The sequence below is a fragment of the Pleurodeles waltl genome, chromosome 12 (assembly GCF_031143425.1).
Source record: "Pleurodeles waltl isolate 20211129_DDA chromosome 12, aPleWal1.hap1.20221129, whole genome shotgun sequence".
Classification (NCBI taxonomy): Eukaryota; Metazoa; Chordata; class Amphibia; order Caudata; family Salamandridae; genus Pleurodeles; species Pleurodeles waltl.
This window is the reverse complement of record NC_090451.1, coordinates 47,218,043-47,235,921: the sequence shown is the minus strand read 5'-3', so window position 1 is coordinate 47,235,921 and position 17,879 is coordinate 47,218,043. Positions and strand designations below refer to the sequence as shown.

The following is a 17,879-nucleotide window of genomic DNA, read 5'->3' as shown; positions in this document are numbered from 1 at the left end:
CATTCAGGTACCAGAGCCACACTGCCAGCCCTGAATAATAAAAAGGCCAACTTTTCGAACAATGTGTACTGAGCTCCCCAGTACTTTACCCATAAAGATACATCCGGCGGCGCGCAATGACCCTCGGTGCCGGCCTAGCGCCTCCATCATCACACCGTCTACCAACAGAAGAGGCGCTGGACGCTGCCAAAACCGGTGTCAACACCTACGTGAACAATACATATCGAATTCAGTTATTCACTGATGCACAAAACCACAGTGCCATCTTCGCGATAACAAACAACTGCTTTACAAAGTACACACAGCATTACATAAAAGCCAAACCCGGATCTCAGAGTCAGCACTCGGATTTTCTGATGCAGTTCTCAAATTTAGCCCCCTTGAAATCACCCTCCACCCCAAGACCTGCCTGCAATCAGGGAGCATCGGAAACACGGCTCCCTCGAGTTACTGACACCGAGTACAGGGATCGTCGGTTTCCAAACACTGTAGGGAAGAAAAGCGGAAAAAGTCGGCGATTACCTCCGTGAACATATCGTGAGCCTCATTCGTGCGGGCGGAGTCTGACAAAGGGGCCGCCGGGGCAGACACTTCTCTTTTCCCGGCCAGCAGGGGAGGAGGGACCAGAGAGCAGCAAACTTTTCAGCGGTGTTGGCAGCAAGGCTGAGCCTTCTCGCAGGGGATCTCGCCGGCCAGGATGTCCCCGTGCGCCTGCTGATGGAGGGGCCATGCAGTGCACCAGAGCCGCTGGGGAGTATCGGGGCCCCCCTCGCATCGCACTCACAGCCTACGAGGAAGCTGGACCGCGGCTGCTCGACCCCTCCCAGCCCGGCCCACAGTGCAGCTTCCTCCCTCTCCGCCCACAGCGCTTTTTTCACAAACGTGAACTTTATCGACGGACGGCTGAACACGACACCGGGCTGCCGGCCACGTATGGGCGAGTGCACGCTCATTCCAAACCCCCGAGGAGTCCGTCCACTTGCATTGTACTTCAGTAGCGGAGGCGCTGTTGATGCATAGCTTAAAATAACAAGAATTGAGTATTTATTGAAGGGCACCCCGGTACTCACCCCACACTCCCCTGACAGGCCCCACTCACAGCCCAGACCCAACTGTGTCAGCGCCTTCCATCATTAACTTACCGCACGGTCGTTACCACTCAGGCCCCTTTTGGGTACCTTACTCCGTGGTAATTTCCCACCCAGGTAAGTACCACTCAGGCACCTTAATCCGTGGTAATTTCCCACCCAGGTAAGTACCACTCAGGCCCCTTTTTGGTACCTTACTCCGTGGTAATTTACCATCCAGTTAAGTACCACTCGAGCCTCTTTTTGGCACCTTATTCCGTGGTAAATTACCACATATCTAAGTATGTTTTTTTTTTTTTTTAATTTCTTAATTATAATGTTTTTAAAAAAAGGAATTTAAGAGTTATGGGCTGGGTAAGGGACAGTAGAGATAAAGGATGGTAAGGGTTTTTTAGGGCTCAAGTGGGCACAGGTAAAGGGAGCTGAGGTGTTTTATGGCAGTATTAAACAGAGATAAGATGTTTTTAGGGTTGAAGGCGGAGAAGAGGTTCAGGGGCGTCAGAGTTTAGGGGAGAGCAGGGGTTTTTAGTGCTCAGGGGTGGGCAGAGGAAAGGGAGCTAAGCGGTATTTAGGGTGGGAAGACGTGAAGGGAGGTAAGGGTTTTTTAGAGTTCAGAGCGGGTAGAGTTCAGATGAAGGTACATGTTGAGGGACGTAAGGAGTTTTTAGGGTTCAGGAGTGAGTAGAGGTAAAGGGAGGCAATGCTGTGTTAGGGTTTAGGAAAGGTAAAGGACGGTGTAGGGTTCACCCCCGGCTGCTTGCAGATTTTCAGTCTCTGTGTCCCGTATAGCGGAAACAATTGCCTTTATGGCACCTCTCAGCCCTTGATCTCTTACCAGCCAAGAGGTCCCGCGCCACGTGTCACACGGGCTTAGGTCTGGCTTTGCAGCCAACAACCACTTGAATACTTCCAACATGAGCCAGAGTGGGGCAGGTCTGCAGGGCAGCTAGAAGAGGTGGGCTTCAGGCTGGTGCTTCCAGATCGACGGGCCTGTATTAGCAAAAGCCTGCCACCTCCCTGAATACCTACCCTTTGGCGGTAATCACATGGTAAATACAAAGTAATTTCTGTACAGGCCTACCCACCTCGGCTAGAAGCAGGACAAAGCACAACAGGGGTACCTGGAGCCCACAAATGATACCCCGAGGGGGTCTTGGAGCTAGCGACAGATGACAAGCGTTTATTGTTACCCCACTCAAGGGTATTTATAACATGTAACTCAGAAAGATCAAAGACTGGTTATGCAGTGTACAAGTATCAAGGCTGAGTGGACAGTGAACTCATAGCGTGCCTCGCACTGTACTCAATGCCTTTATTGGCCAAAGTTACTCACTGTGGTGCTGAAAGACCAGGGTTGAGTCCTGGTGTGGGTTCAACATTATGTGATTCTAGACTAATCACTTAATGTGTGGCTAAAACCCTACACATTCACTAAAATAACAATATAAGTTAGTGTAAGGCATCCCTGAAAACTTTCCTAGGTCCGTGCAAGTTTCCTAGGTCCATGCGTGGTGCGCTGTTCTAGCCTTTGATTGGAATTCTGGGACTTGTAGTCTTGTTCATCCCATTATAAAACATGACTTCAAGTCCCAGAATTCAAAGGAAAAACACCTGGACTGATGCAGCATATGATGCATGGATCTGGGAAACTTGTCAGTTGTGGTAATGTAACCTTGTGCTCATGTAAAGCGCTCTAAAGCCCTTGAGTCAAGTCCACGTTCTATAACTGTGTAACAAAATCCAGACTCGGTCACGTACAAATTAGTTTCGTATAACAGGAAAGTGGATTTTTCAAATAACTTCATTACAATGTATCAGACTATTTCCAATTTAACTACAGCTACCGAAGCACAACTGTTTAACAAATTGAAGAGAATTCCATTCTAGCATGGCGGTTTCGTTTTCGCAGGGTTGGAAAGCTGTCCCTAGTGAATTGCACTTCCGGCAAAGGGCAGTCATTTTGGATTGGTGACGCTCCCTTTGACTGTGATTGGACCCCAGAAACGCCCCCACAGCAGCCATATTGACTAAATTTAAATTCGACTATGCAGTTAACAGTTACGAAACAAAGTCTGTCATCGTGGCAGACATGTTGGAATGGTACATATTCACATCGCCTGCAACAACCATGTAAGTAAACTTCTTTGTAGAGTTAGATTGGTGCCGATTTTCTGATTAATAAATCATGGAAATCATGCAGCGGGTCCCTATGCCTGGAAATTAGACTATAGATACAATTAACTAATATTATAAAAACAGTAACACTGGATTACATTCATATTTTTTTGTTTGCACAGGAATTGTAATTTGCCACTTATAATCAATCCCATAGCTGTCAAGTTTCAAGACAGCCCTGGCAAGTGCCACGCATCTTGCGTTAAAATAACACATTTTCGGCAATTTCCTCGCATTGTTGCAATGCTCAGACGGCAAATAAAAAAAAACCTAGATTGGATCATTTAGTGAAGTATGGAGCTGCCAATCGTGCACGCGCAGTAAGCAGTGGCTATGCTGGAGCCATTCATATTGCAGTTAATTACAAAATAAGTGTAAGTAATCCCTGCACCTCTATTCAAGCGTGCACATTCTTGCACGTGAACTCAATATATATTGCTGCTGTAGCCACCAGATGCTCAAGCCCCACTACTGCCAAGCCTTATAGGCTATCACCCTGTGTCATATCAGCTTGCAGTACACAATCTTGTTTTTGATCTAATGCAACTTGTCCATACGACCCTGAGATTCAAATGCCCTATCTTTTTATATCTCCACTGGCACGCCTGGCACCATTTGCTTGAGTGTGTATGAGTAAAAAGAAGCAACCATCACTTCAAAGGGTGCTTCATTCTTTAATATGGTCTGGGCACATCCTACGTCAACTACAATTAGAATTGCCGAAGGACAAGAAGAAAAATATGCAGCATGCTGAGTGCCAACAATATGTGTCATTCACATACACTGATACTTTATAATAGTTCCTCTGTCTGGTAACGTTTGAAGGTCAGGCCTCAACGAGTACTAAGATCCATGACCTCAGCCGTGTGAAAATGAGAAAGTCATTCGGGGACCCTATTTTCACACTCTCTTTAAAGCTCAGGGCTTTGAGTGCCAGGTAAGTGGGTCCTTGGCAGTTCCAAACAAACCATTGATGTAATTTGGTATTTTCCATGGTAGTTCTTCCTCCTCAAATTCATTATTATTACATGGCCCTTTTCAACCACCCACTTTCTCCCTTTTGATCATTTCAAGCCCTGGATAGCTCTTGAATGCTGAGATGTTACAAGTGATTTGCTGTTCACCTCTCAACACCGTTACCATGGTTCCTTTCTTCTCCAGGACTTTGAGATGCCTTGTTTCAAACAGCATGCAGATCTTCCCTTTAGGATCATGGTACTGCATGCAAATGAAGTCCCCTTTCTGGACGGTTAAGGTTCATGTCCCTTTCCAGCACCTCAACTTCATCAGGCCACAGTATCTTAAAGTTCAGTGCGTCTAGTCTCTACGATAAGAGAACAGGGACAAACTAGTGATGTGATGGCAAAGTGTGATGACAAACTGGCGATGTGATGCAATGTGAAGGGAGTGTGTATTCTCTAAATCAGGGATTTCCAACCTAGTGAGAGCTACTTCTGATAAGAGAAAATCATTGTGAGCTACTGAAGGCTAAGCAACTCACACATTGTTATCAGACTTCCCTACGCCCAGTGGCATTGACTTTAAGCCTAATGTCCATAAAGCCAGACAGTATGGTTTGGACAAAATACTATGACAGGGCTGCTCTGTGTGTCAGTGAGAGCATGGTCTTCGGGGATGTATAAACGTGTGTGTTTGAATGGGATATATGTGTATGGGTGACAGAGCGCCTGTGTTGTATGTGCTTGTAATACAGGACATACAATTCACCATATGTGACACCTTTAAATGTTTGCCACAAACATACTACCATTTTTTAATGGGAGAAATTTAAAATGCAGAAAAATATTCTGCAAAAATGTTCATAATATGAAAGATTTTCTGCACTTTACATTTTTTCCACTTAAAATAATGGCTGTATTTTTCAGCTATAAACTGTAAACTTCGCACTTGTATAGCGCACTACTCACCCGTTAGGGGCTCAAGGCGCTGTACGCATTCCGCTATGGAACCCCTCCTGGCTTTTCCCCGTGAGGTGCCTAATCCTGGGTGTAGGAGGCTGGCCTGGCTTATAGTGGGTACCTTGTGGTACTTACACCTTGTGCCAGGTCCAGTTATCCCTTATTAGTAGAATAGAGGTGTTTCTAGCAGCTTAGGCTGTTAGAGGTAGCTATGGCAAAGCAGCTTAGGCTGAACTAGGAGACATGCAAAGCCCCTACTATATCACTTATATCATATAGCACAATATCATAAGAAAACACAATACTCAGAGTTACTAAAAATAAAGGTACTTTATTTTAGTGACAATATGCCAAAAGTAACTCAGAGGATACCCTCACTTAGGAGGTAAGTAATATACACAAATTAAACCCAAAACAGGTAAGTAACAGAAAAGTAGTGCAAACAATGTAGAATCACAATAGGATGCAATAGGTAGACATAGGCCTAGGGGCAACACAAACCATATACTCCAAAAGTGGAAAGCGAATCACGAATGGACCCCAGGCCTATGGGAGATTGTAGAGGGTCGATGAGACTGTAAGAAAACAGTAAGGGTGTCCAAAAGACCCCACCCAAAAGACCCTGAAAAGTAGGAGTAAAGTTACCCTACTACCCCAGAAAGACACAATAGTCGTGATAGGGTATTCTGCAAGAACTACATCTGCCAGCAAAACACTGAAGACAGATTCCTGGACCTGAGGACCTGTAAAGGAAGGGGACCAAGTCCAAGAGTCACGAAAGTGTCCTGGGGGGGCAGGAGCCCACTAAACCCCAGATGAAGTTGCAAAAGGGCTGCCTCTGGGTGGAAGAACCCGAAGATTCTGCCACAACAAAAAGGGCTAGGAACTTCTCCTTTGGATGGAAGATGTCCCACGGCGTGCTGGAGGTTGCAGAAGTGTTTCCAGGCCGAAATACCGCAAACAAGCCTTGCTAGCTGCAAGAGTCGCGGTTGAGGATTTTGGGTGCTGCTGGGGACCAGGAAGGACCAGGATGTCGCCCCTTGGAGGATGAGACAGAGGGGGCACTCAGCAACTCAGAAAGCCCCCCCAGAAGCAGGCAGCACCCGCAGAAGTACCGGAGCAGGCACTTAGAAGATCTGAGGACAGCGGTCGACTCAGAGTCACAAAGGAGGGTCCCACGACGTCGGAGTCCAACTCAGCGAGTTGGGCAATGCAGGACGGAGTGCTGGGGACCCTGGCTAGGCTGTGCACACAGAAAGTCCTGGAAAAGTGCACAGAAGCCGGAGCAGCTGCAAAACACGCAGTACACAGGTTTGCTGTCTGGCGTGGGGAGGCAAGGATTTACCTCCACCAAATTTGGACAGAAGGGCCACTGGACTGTGGGAGACACTTGAACCCAGCTCCTGTGTTCCAGGGACCACGCTCGTCAGGATGAGAAGGGACCCAGAGGACCGGTGATGCAGAAGTTTGGTGCCTGCGTTGGCAGGGGGAAGATTCCGTCGACCCACGACCAGATTTCTTCTTAGCTACCAGTGCAGGGTGAAGGCAGACAGCCCAGAGGACAATGACCACCAGGAAACAGTTGAGAAAGCCGGCAGGATGAGGTGCTACAATGTTGCTGGTAGTCGTCTTGCTACTTTGTTACAGTTTTGCAGGCGTCCTGAAGCAGTCAGCGGTCGATCCTTGGCATAAGTCGAAGAGGGAAGCGCAGAGGAACTCTGGTGAGCTCTTGCATTCGTTATCTGAGGAACAGCCCAGAGGAGAGACCCTAAATAGCCAGAAAAGGAGGTTTGGCTACTAAGAAAGGAGGCTGGCTACTGAAAGAGGTAAGCACCTATCAGGAGGGGTCTCTGACGTCACCTGCTGGCACTGGCAACTCAGAGCAGTCCATTGTGCCCCAACACCTCTGAATCCAAGATGGCAGAGGTCTGGGACACACTGGAGGAGCTCTGGGCACCTCCCCTGGGAGGTACTGGTCAGGGGAGTGGTCACTCCCCTTTCCTTTGTCCAGTTTTGCGCCAGAGCAGGGCTGGGGGATCCCTGAACCGGTGTAGACTGGCTTATGCAGAGATGGGCACCATCTGTGCCCATCAAAGTATTTCAAAAGGCTGGGGGAGGCTACTCCTCCCCAGCCCTTCACACCCATTTCCAAAGGGAGAGGGTGTAACACCCTCTCTCAGAGGAAATCCTTTGTTCTGCCTTCCCGGGACTGGGCTGCCCAGACCCCAGGGGGGGCAGAAACCTGTCTGAGGGATTGGCAGCAGCTGCAGTGCAGACCCCAGAAAGGCAGTTTGGCAGTACCCGGGTTCTGTGCTAGAGACCCGGGGATCCATGGACAATTCCATGATCCTAGACATGTTACATGGCCATGTTTGGAGTTACCATTGTGACGCTACACATAGGTAGTGACCTATGTGTAGTGCACACGTGTAATGGTGTCCCCGCGCTCACAAAGTCCCGGGAATTTGCTCTGAACAATGTGGGGGCACCTTGGCTAGTGCCAGGGTGTCCACACACTAAGTAACTTGGCACCTAACCTTCACCAAGTGAGGGTTAGACATCACCGTCCTCTAGTGAGACAAGGTCATTTCTGTGGGATCCCCACACCCCCCTGGGACCACCTCTTCCCCAAGCGCTACACTGGCCAACCCCTTGGTCTGCCCACCGCTGGATGGTGGTGTCCACTTGGGACACTTGGGATCTCCCTTCATGTGACCCTCCTGGTCACAAGCAAAGCACTTACGGTGCCCTGCCTCTGCAGGCTTTCCTGCAGAGGCCCATGGTTTCTTATCTCCTGGGGGGGTGGGATTTCTTACCCGGGTTACTAGATTGGGGCCCTTTGGAAGACTCCTTTTGTTTACCCTTGTCCCCCCCACTCTGCTGCTGGGAACCCTGCCCACCTTTGGCAGAATCTCCCCCATATACCTTTTTGTGGACTCTGGTACTCACCCAGCGGTCCGCCTCCATAGCAAGCTTCCTGGGGTCAGTCAGCCTGCTATCAGTCAAGTGCTGGCGCAGCTCTTCAAAACACAGACTAGACAAGTGCTCCCACGCAATTAAGTTGTACAGCTCCTGAAAATCTGTCACATTACTGCCCTTCACCCAACCAGCCAGTGTTCTGCAAAACGAATCTACACACTCTAACCAGGTCTGGCACTCAGTTTTCTTACTCTGCCTAAACTGATCCCTGTACTTGTCAGGAGTGAGACCATACCGAGTGAGAAGGGCCTCCTTCATGTCAGCGTAGGTGAGGTTGTACCACTTACCCAAAGCTAGCAAAGTGTCCCTTCCCTCCTCTGTGAAGTGGTTCCACAATCCTGCTCCCCAATTCTTCTCCGGGACCCCATTCATGTGGATGGACGCCTCATATCCCTGAAACCACCTCTGTATGTCATCGCCATTCTTGTACTCTCTCCCTACGTTTTTAGGAATGTGCACAATTCTGTCTGACTGCACTGAGGAATTGCTGCCACCATCCTGGCTGGACCTGCTCCTCACATCCAGCTCTTTTACTTTAAGCTCATGGTCCAAAAGCATCTTTATGGCTCGCTGCTCCCTCTGAGCCTCCATTTTTAATCTCTCCAACTCAATCTGGTGCCTCCTGGCTTCTCTCCTGTCCTCCAGCTCCTCTGGAGTCAATCCTTTTGATCCACCACTGCTGCTTGGCACAGGGGGTACCCCCCCCAGGCAGCTCCGGCACCCTCAGTACATTTTCCCTAGAATTTGTGTCAGTAGACTCTCCATTTGGATCCTCAGACTGCCCACTGGCAGTTCTGGCTGCTACCCAGGCCCTCAGCGCCTTCTGTAGCTCCTCCTTTTTGGTGAGGCCTCTGATCTGAACTTTGAGGTTTTTACAAACTGCCTTCAGTTCCTTCATGGAATAGGTTTCCAACCTATCCTCCTCAAAAACCAAATCCTGGGATGCAACTGAAGATGCTCTTAATTGAGACATGATGTTGTTGGGGTTCACTTGAACTCAAGATCAAAAATAGTTCAAAGAGAAGAAAATCAAAAACAAAAAAATTGTATGTGGCACATAATGGTCTGCGATATGGTAGTAGTGTACACCAATCACTGTAGGTCAAGTGCAAATGCAAGTCCTATCCCACCGCTGCCACCAATGTTAGAAGAAATGGGGTCTCTAGTTGGCAGTCGGTTTGCACCCTGTCCAAGTAGGGACCCTCACTCTAGTCAGGATAAGGGAGATACCCGCTCAGATAACCCCTGCTCACCCCCTTGGTAGCTTGGCACGAGCAGTCAGGCTTATCTCAGAAGCAATGTGTAAAGCATTTGCACATAACACACAGTAATAAGTGAAAACATTACAAAAGGACACCACACCAGTTTTAGAAAACTAGCCAATATTTATCTATATAAAACAAGACCAAATACGATAAAAAATCCAACATACAGTAATAAAAATATGAATGCTGCAAGATGTACTTAACACAGTTCCTTGAAGTCGATAACTTCACCTGGGGCTATCACGGTGTCGTGAACAACAAAACAAAAAGTTCAGGCTGGCCTCGGCGTCGCGGCCCAGCTGCGGTGTCGGGAAGACCCACAAACAGTACCTTGGATTCGTAGGGCATCGTGATCCTCGCGGTGAGCTCTGGACAGCACCGTCGCTGGTGTCGGTTCCATAGTCGGTGCAGTAGTCTTCGGGCCCTTGAAGTCACGCACCTCGGGGATCGAACTCCGGGCTGATGAAATCAGGTGCACTGGCGGGGATGGTGTCGGGGCTGCGTGCGAAGCGGGACGATGCGACGTGCGGTGCCCACAGGTCACGGTGCAGGCTCGGTGATGGCGTCCAGCGGCGTCAGTGAGACCAGGGCTGCAGTGTGAAGCGGGGCGGTGCAATGTGCGGTGTCCACAGGTCACGGTGCAGGCAGCGGCGTTGCAGAAGCGCTGTCGTCAGTAAGCCCAAGCCATCGGTGCCGGACGGGACAGTGCTTTGTGACCCTCACGAGCGGTGTCCACAGGCCACGGTGCAGGCAAGGATGCCTGGTGACGACACTGGAGCCGATGGTGCTGGTGTCGGTGGACCGGGGCTGCAGCGCGGGACGGGACGGTGCTTCGTGCTCCTCACGAGCAATGTCCACAGGCCACGGTGCAGGCAGCGGCGCCGGTGTCAGCAGAAGCAGCGGCGTCGGGGATGCCCAGGCTGTGGTGTGAGCAGGTGACGCCAGAGTGCGGGGCCCGCAGGTCGCGGTGCGAGCAGCGGCTCGGTGAAGTCGTACGATGACGGCGTCGGTGAGACCAGGGTCACGGTGCGAAGCGGGGCAATGCGACTCCGTGCGGCATCGGCAGGTCACGGTGTAGGCCAGCGGCGGCGTCGCAGTGGTTTCTCCTCTTGGACAGCACAAAACACACAGTTCCCAGTGCTGTAGGTCGAGGAAACTGAAGTCTTTGGTGTCCCTGAGACTTCCAACAGGAGGCAAGCTCTACTCCAAGCTCTTGGAGAATTTTCTCAAGCAGGATACACAGCAAAGTTCACCCTTTGCACTCTTTTCAGGCAGAAGCAGCAACTTCAGGCAAGTCCAGCAAAGCAACACAGCAAAGGGACAGTACTCCTCCTTCAGCTCTTCTCCTGGGCAGAGGTTCCTCTTGATTCCCGAAAGATTCTAAAAATCTGGGATTTTGGGTCTTCTTCTTATACCCAGTTCTGCCTTTAAAGTTGGCAAACTTCAAAGCAAAGTCTCAGGTGTTTGCAAGATCCTTCCTTCTCCAGGCCAGGCCCCAGACGCTCACCAGGGGGTCGGAGATGGCATTGTGTGATGGCAGGCACAGTCCTTTCAGGTGTGAGTGACCACTCCTCCCCTCCCCTCCGGCACAGATGGCTAATCAAGATATGCAGGCTACACCCCAGCCCCCTTTGTGTCACTGTCTAGAGGAGAGGTGTGAACAGCCCAACTGTCAAACTGACCCAGACAGGGAATCCACAAACAGGAAGAGTCACAGAATGGATTAAGCAAGAAAATGCCTACTTTCTAAAAGTGGCATTTTCAAACGCACAATCTTACAATCAACTTTACTAAAAGATGTATTTTTAAATTGTGAGCTCAGAGACCCCAAACTCCACATGTCCATCCACTCCCAAAGGGAATCTACACTTTAATCAGATGTAAAGGTAGTCCCCATGTTAACCTATGAGAGGGACAGGCCTTGCAACAGTGAAAAACGAATTTAGCAATATTTCACTGTCAGGACCTATCAAACATATTACTATATGTCCTACCTTAACCATACACTGCACCCTGCCCTTGGGGCTACCTAGGGCCTACCTTAGGGGTGCCTTACATGTAAGAAAAGGGAAGGTTTAGGCCTGGCAAGTGGGTACACTTGCCAAGTCGAAGTTACAGTCAAAACTGCACACACAGACACTGACTTGGCAGGTCTGAGACATGATTACAGAGCTACTTATGTGGGTGGCACACCCAGTGCTGCAGGCCCACTAGTAGCATTTGATTTACAGGCCCTGGGCACCTCTAGTGCACTTTACTAGGGACTTACCAGTAAATCAAATTTGCCAATTATGGATAAACCAATCCACAGTACAATTTATATGGGGAGCACTTGCACTTTAGCACTAATTAGCAGTGGAAAGTGCGCAGAGACAATAAACCAGCAAAAACAGAGTCCAAAACCAGGAGGTCAGAAGGCAAAAAGACAGGGGAGACATGCCCAAAAGCTGCCAGGTCTAACAGGTGACTTATAAGTTACTTATGTGCAGTGAAAAATGGCTGTGAAATAACGTGGACGTTATTTCACTCAGGCTGCAGTCCTGTGTAAGAATTGTCTGAGCTCCCTATGGGTGGCAAAAGAAGTGCTGCAGCCCATAGGGATCTCCTGGAACCCCAATACCCTGGGTACCTAGGTACCATATACAAGGGAATTATAAGGGTGTACCAGTGTGCCAATGAGAATTGGTGAAGATAGTCACTAGCCTGCAGTGACAATTGTGAAAAGCAGAGAGAGCATAAACACTGAGGTTCTGGTTAGCAGAGCCTCAGTGATACAGTTAGGCACCACACAGGGAACACATACAGGGCATACATTATGAGCACTGGGGTCCTGCCTGGCACATGGGCAAAAACAAACATACATACAGTGAAAATGGGGGTAACATGCCAGGCAAGATGGTACTTTCCTACACTGGGCACCCCGAGGGTGAAGCCAGGCATCCAAGCACTGTCAGGCCGTTGTGGAGTTTAAGCAAGCTATTGCCCAGAGTTACAGAGTGGGACCCATTAATTAGATTAGGCGCCAAGGCGAGAATTATCTGGTCCAAAGGAATTGAGCCCAAGACTTGCAGAGGCAGGACTTGAACCCTGGTCCCAGGCCAAATCTCTGCATCAGGGTCTGCCACTCTAACCATTGTGCCACACTTCTCCACTATAAATATGCCACTGTGTCTTCTAGCCACTGAGAGCAAGATGCCTGCAAAATGTAAAGGTGACACTCTGAAATAGGAGAAAATTAAACTGAAGAGTTACCTTTATGTTTATATGGGTTCCATAAAACTCATTAAAATTTTCTCCCATTTCCAGATGTCACGTATACTTGCAGCAGGCATCTTGTTCCCAGCAGCCTGTAGACACCCTGCCTTAATTATAACAGAAAAATACAGCCTTTGTTTCAAATGAGAGGAATTTAAAGTAAAGAAACATGCTTCATAGAAAAGTAAGATGTAACTGGATTAATTGAAAGTGGATAAAAACACAAAGTCTTAGGCCCTCATTTTAACCCTGGTGGCCAATAGGCTGGTGGTGTATACCGCCACATTATGAGTGTGGTGGGTTGGCCGCTGCCAACCAGCCACATCACCACTCATACCGCCATAACAGTATGAACCGTAGAGCCGGAGATGTTCATCTCTTACCTGGCAGCCCACAGAGTTCCGCCGGCGGTATTATGAACTGGCCTACCGCCATGGTTTCCGCAGCGGTAGCAACGCCATGAAAACCATGGTGGTAGGGTCTACTAGTGACAGGGAATCCCTTCCCTGTCACTGGTAGACGGCTCTGCCACCCCCCCTCAGCAGGCACCTAACCCCCCCACATCCCCATCCAAACTCCTCCTCCCCCGATCCATTCTCACACACCCTCACCATCTCCAATCCATTCTCACAGACCCCCACCCCCCTCCGATCCATTCTCCCACACCGCACCCCATCCGATCCATTCTCATACCCCACCCCCCCTCCGATCCATTCTCACCCCCCTGCAATCCATTCTCAGATACTTCCACCCCGTTCACACACGCACTTGTAGACACGCATAAACTCACACTCATCCATACATGCATTCACTCATACGTTCTCACACGCATTCAGGCACACATACACACAGAGATCCAAACACACATACTCACACGCATTCACACTGACATGCAGACATGCACTCACTTCGACATTCATACATGCATTGACTCACACGCATACAACCACGCATACATCTCAACACTCACATTCACACACGCATTCATACACACATGCAGACACCACACACTCACACACAACACCACCCCCTTCCCACCTCCTCCCCTGTCGGACGATCACCTTACCTGTTCCGGGACACCGACAGGCCATATTAAAGGTCTTAATACGGCTGGTGGCATCCTACTGGTGGAGCGGTGCAGGTGGTAGCACCACCAGGACACCATCGTCCGCCAGCATGGCTACTGCCGGATTTCCACCCTAAGTGTGGCTGAAGTCCAGCAGTGTCCATAATCTGGCGAACCGATGGTCGCCTCCACGGCGGTATGTTGCCGCCTGTGGCATTGGCGGTATTCAAAGAATACCGCCGATGTCATAATGAGGGCGTTATTGTTTAACCGCTTCTGTGCCGCAAACGTAATGGTTACGTCCTGCGGCACAGTGCTGCTGTGCCCAGGACGTAACCACGACGTCCTGGGCACACAGCCCAGAGGGAGCACTAGCGCTGCCTCTGTGGGGTTCCCCCCCACCCCCCCAAGTCAGGGATGGAAGGGGAAGCCCCCCACCCCCCCTGTGACGTCAGCGCGCGAGCGTGCGCTGATTGTCACAGAGCCTCCCCTTCGATCAGAAGAGAAATGCTTTGCATTTCTCTTCCGATCACGTGGGGGAGGCAGAGAGAGGCTTCAAAGGGAAGGAAATGTATTTCCTTCCCTTTGAAGTCTCTCTCTGCGTTTTGGCAGCCGGATTGAAAGCAATCCGGCTGTCAAAACGCCCACTAGACACCAGGGATTTTATTTTTTGAATGAAATTGGCATGAGGGAGTGACCCCTTGGGCAAGGGTCGCTCCCAGGGGGGGCATTTTTTTTAAGGCCTTTTCTGCCCCCACGGGGGCAGAAACCTCTAGGCACCAGGGATACATTTGTTTTGTTTTGTTTTGTTTTGTTTTCGTTTAGTTTTCTGTTTTAGGTGTGGGGAGCGACCCCTTAGGCAAGGGTCGCTCCAATAGGGAGAAAATTATATTTAGGCCATTTCTGCCCCCCTTGGGGGCAGATTGGCCAATTTTATGAGGCCAATCTGCCCCCAAGGGGGGCAGAAACCACTAGACACCAGGGAGTTTTTTTTTTGTTCGTGAATTTCACGTAAGGGGAGCGACCCCTTAGGCAAGGGTCGTTCCCCTGGGGGGCAAATTTATTTTAGGCCATTTCTGCCCCCCCTGGGGCCGGCTGAGCTAGAGGCCAAAATCCACAGGAGGCACTTTGCAAAAACCCCTCTGTTTTCTGTGAAAAAATTTGATGTGTCCACGTTGTGTTTTGGGCCAATTCCTTTCGTGGGCGCTAGGCCCACCCACACAAGTGAGGTACCATTTCTATCGGGAGACTTGGGGGAACACTGGGTGGAAGGACATTTGTGGCTCCTCTCAGATTCTAGAACTTTCTGACACCGAAATGAGAGGAAAAAGTGTTTTTTTGGCCAAATTTTGAGGTTTGAAAAGGATTCTGGGTAACAGAACCTGGTCAGAGCCCCACAAGTCACCCCATCTTGGATTCCCCTAGGCTGTCTAGTTGTCAGAAATGTGCTGGTTTGCTAGGTTTCCCCAGGTGCCAGCTGAGCTAGAGGCCAAAATCCACAGGTAGGCACTGTTTTCTGTGAAAAAATGTGATGTGTCCATGTTGTGTTTTGGGCCATTTCTTTCGTGGGCGCTAGGCCTACCCACACAAGTGAGGTACCATTTTTAACGGGAGACTTGGGGGAATGCTGGGTGGTAGGAAATTTGTGGCTCCTCTCAGATTCCAGAACTTTCTGTCACCGAAATGTGAGGAAAATGTTTTTTTTTAGCCAAAGTTTGAGGTTTGCAAAGGATTCTGGGTAACAGAACCTGGCCAGAGCCCCACAAGTCACCCCATCTTGGATTCCCCTAGGTCTCTAGTTTTCACAAATGCACAGGTTTGGTAGGATTCCCTAGGTGCCGGCTGAGCTAGGGGCCAAAATCTACAGGTAGGCACTTTGCAAAAAACACCTCTGTTTTCTGTAAAAAAATTGGGATGTGTCCACGTTGTGTTTTGGGCCATTTCCTTTTGTGGGCGCTAGGCCTACCCACACAAGTGAGGTACCATTTTTATCGGGAGACTTGGGGGAACGCTGGGTGGAAGGAAATATGTGGCTCCTCTCAGATTCCAGAACTTTCTGTCACTGAAATGTGAGGAAAATATGTTTTTTTAGCCAAATTTTGAGGTTTGCAAAGGATTCTGGGTAACAGAACCTGGTCAGAGCCCCACAAGTCACCCCATCTTGGATTCCCCTAGGTCTCTAGTTTTAAAAAATGCACAGGTTTGGTAGGTTTCCCTAGGTGCCGGCTGAGCTAGAGGTCAAAATCTACAGGTAGGCACTTTGCAAAAAACACCTCTGTTTTCTGTCAAAAAATGGGATGTGTCCACGTTGTGTTTTGGGGCATTTCCTGTCGCGGGCGCTAGGCCTACCTACACAAGTGAGGTATCATTTTTATCGGGAAACTTGGGGGAACATAGAATAGCAAAACAAGTGTTATTGCCCCTTGTCTTTCTCTACATTTTTCCTTCCAAATATAAGAGAGTGTGTAAAAAAGATGTCTATTTGAGAAATGCCCTGTAATTCACATGCTAGTATGGGCACCCCGGAATTCAGATATGTGCAAATAACCACTGCTCCTCAACACCTTATCTTGTGCCCATTTTGGAAATGCAAAGGTTTTCTTGATAGCTATTTTTTACTCTTTATATTTCAGCAAATGAATTGCTGTATACCCGGTATAGAATGAAAACCCAAGGCAGGGTGCAGGTCATTTTTTGGCTCTGGGTACCTAGAGTTCTTGATGAACCTACAAGCCCTATATATCCCCTCAACCAGAAGAGTCCAACAGACGTAAGAAACAAGTTACTTACCTGTAACTACAGTTATCCAGTATTGGTATCTTTCATAAATTCACATGCTTGAATCATCCCCGTCGTCGAAGTGGGAGTCCCACGGTACATAAAATAGCAATAATTAACAAATAAAAGTTTTTTGCCATAGGCTATAATGGAAACAGTGATTGCTCATATAGCCTATCCATGTCCTTTTGTGAAAAGGACCCAAACCTGCCTGCTGACCAATCAGGCACCAGCACCCTCTAGAACACTCTCCAGAGAAGCTCCTTCCCTCAGATTTTCCAGCACGAGAGTGAAAGATTATAACCTGAGAGGAAATGCGAGCGTCAGAGGGGATGAGGGTGGGTCGCATGTGAATTTATGAAAGATACCAATACTGGATAACTGTAGTTAGAGGTAAGTAACTTGTTTTCTTATCCAGTATTGGATCTTTCATAAATTCACATGCTTGAATCTGAATAGTCAGCAGTACTGTTGATAAACATTATACCCACCGTGGATGGAGGGTGCGAGCATGAAAATCCTTTATCCCAATATAAAATAGTTAACTCATCAATCTTGCATTATGAGCTTCAGAGGAATCTAGATACTTTTAAGTACATGTACACATATACTGAACATTTGTGTTATAAATGCAGATATCTATATACATATATAAAGATATACATACATACATATACTTATATAGAAGCATATTAAAATGCATATAATGGAAATCACGGTTATTTGCATATCAAACCATTTCTATATAACTAATTGTAGGAAGTTGGCTCTGTATGTACTATTTCAAAGTAAGAAATAGCATGCACAGAGTCCAAGGGTTCCCCTTAGAGGTAAGATAGTGGCAAAAAATTCTAATGCTCTATTTTGTGGTAGTGTGGTCAAGCAGTAGGCTTATCAGAGGGTAGTGTTAAGCATTTGTTGTACACACACAGGCAATAAATGAGGAACACACACTCAGAGACAATTCCAGGCCAATAGGTTTTTGTATAGAAAAATATATTTTCTTAGTTTATTTTAAGAACCACAGGTTCAAAATTTACAAATAATACTTCAAATGAAAGGTATTTCAGGTAGGTACTTTAGGAACTTTGAATTAGCAAAATAGCATATACAGTTTTCACATAAATGACATATAGCTATTTTAAAACACAGTGCAATTTTCAACAGTTCCTGAGGGAGGTAAGAGTTTGGTAGTTTTTGCAGGTAAGTAAACCACCTACGGGGTTCAAGTTTGGGTCCAAGGTAGCCCACCGTTGGGAGTTCAGAGCAACCCCAAAGTTACCACACCAGCAGCTCAGGGCCGGTCAGGTGCAGAGGTCAAACTGGTGCCCAAAACACATAGGCTTCAATGGAG

General features: G+C 48.4%; 1 protein-coding gene across 7 annotated transcripts in view; it reads right to left on the bottom strand.

The window, feature by feature from the left end:
• Nucleotides 1-815, bottom strand: part of MYO9B (myosin IXB) — a 337,738-nt gene extending 336,923 nt beyond the window's left edge. For 5 of the 7 annotated variants that reach the window (XM_069215688.1, XM_069215684.1, XM_069215681.1 and 2 more), the window contains exon 1: nucleotides 523-815. The gene's annotated coding sequence lies outside the window, so the exon portion shown is untranslated. Of the gene's footprint in view, nucleotides 1-89; nucleotides 206-522 lie in introns of those variants that run through there. The other 2 variants (XM_069215687.1, XM_069215682.1) reach the window with 2 other exon arrangements.
• Between the last annotated feature and the right edge of the window lie 17,064 nt (nucleotides 816-17,879).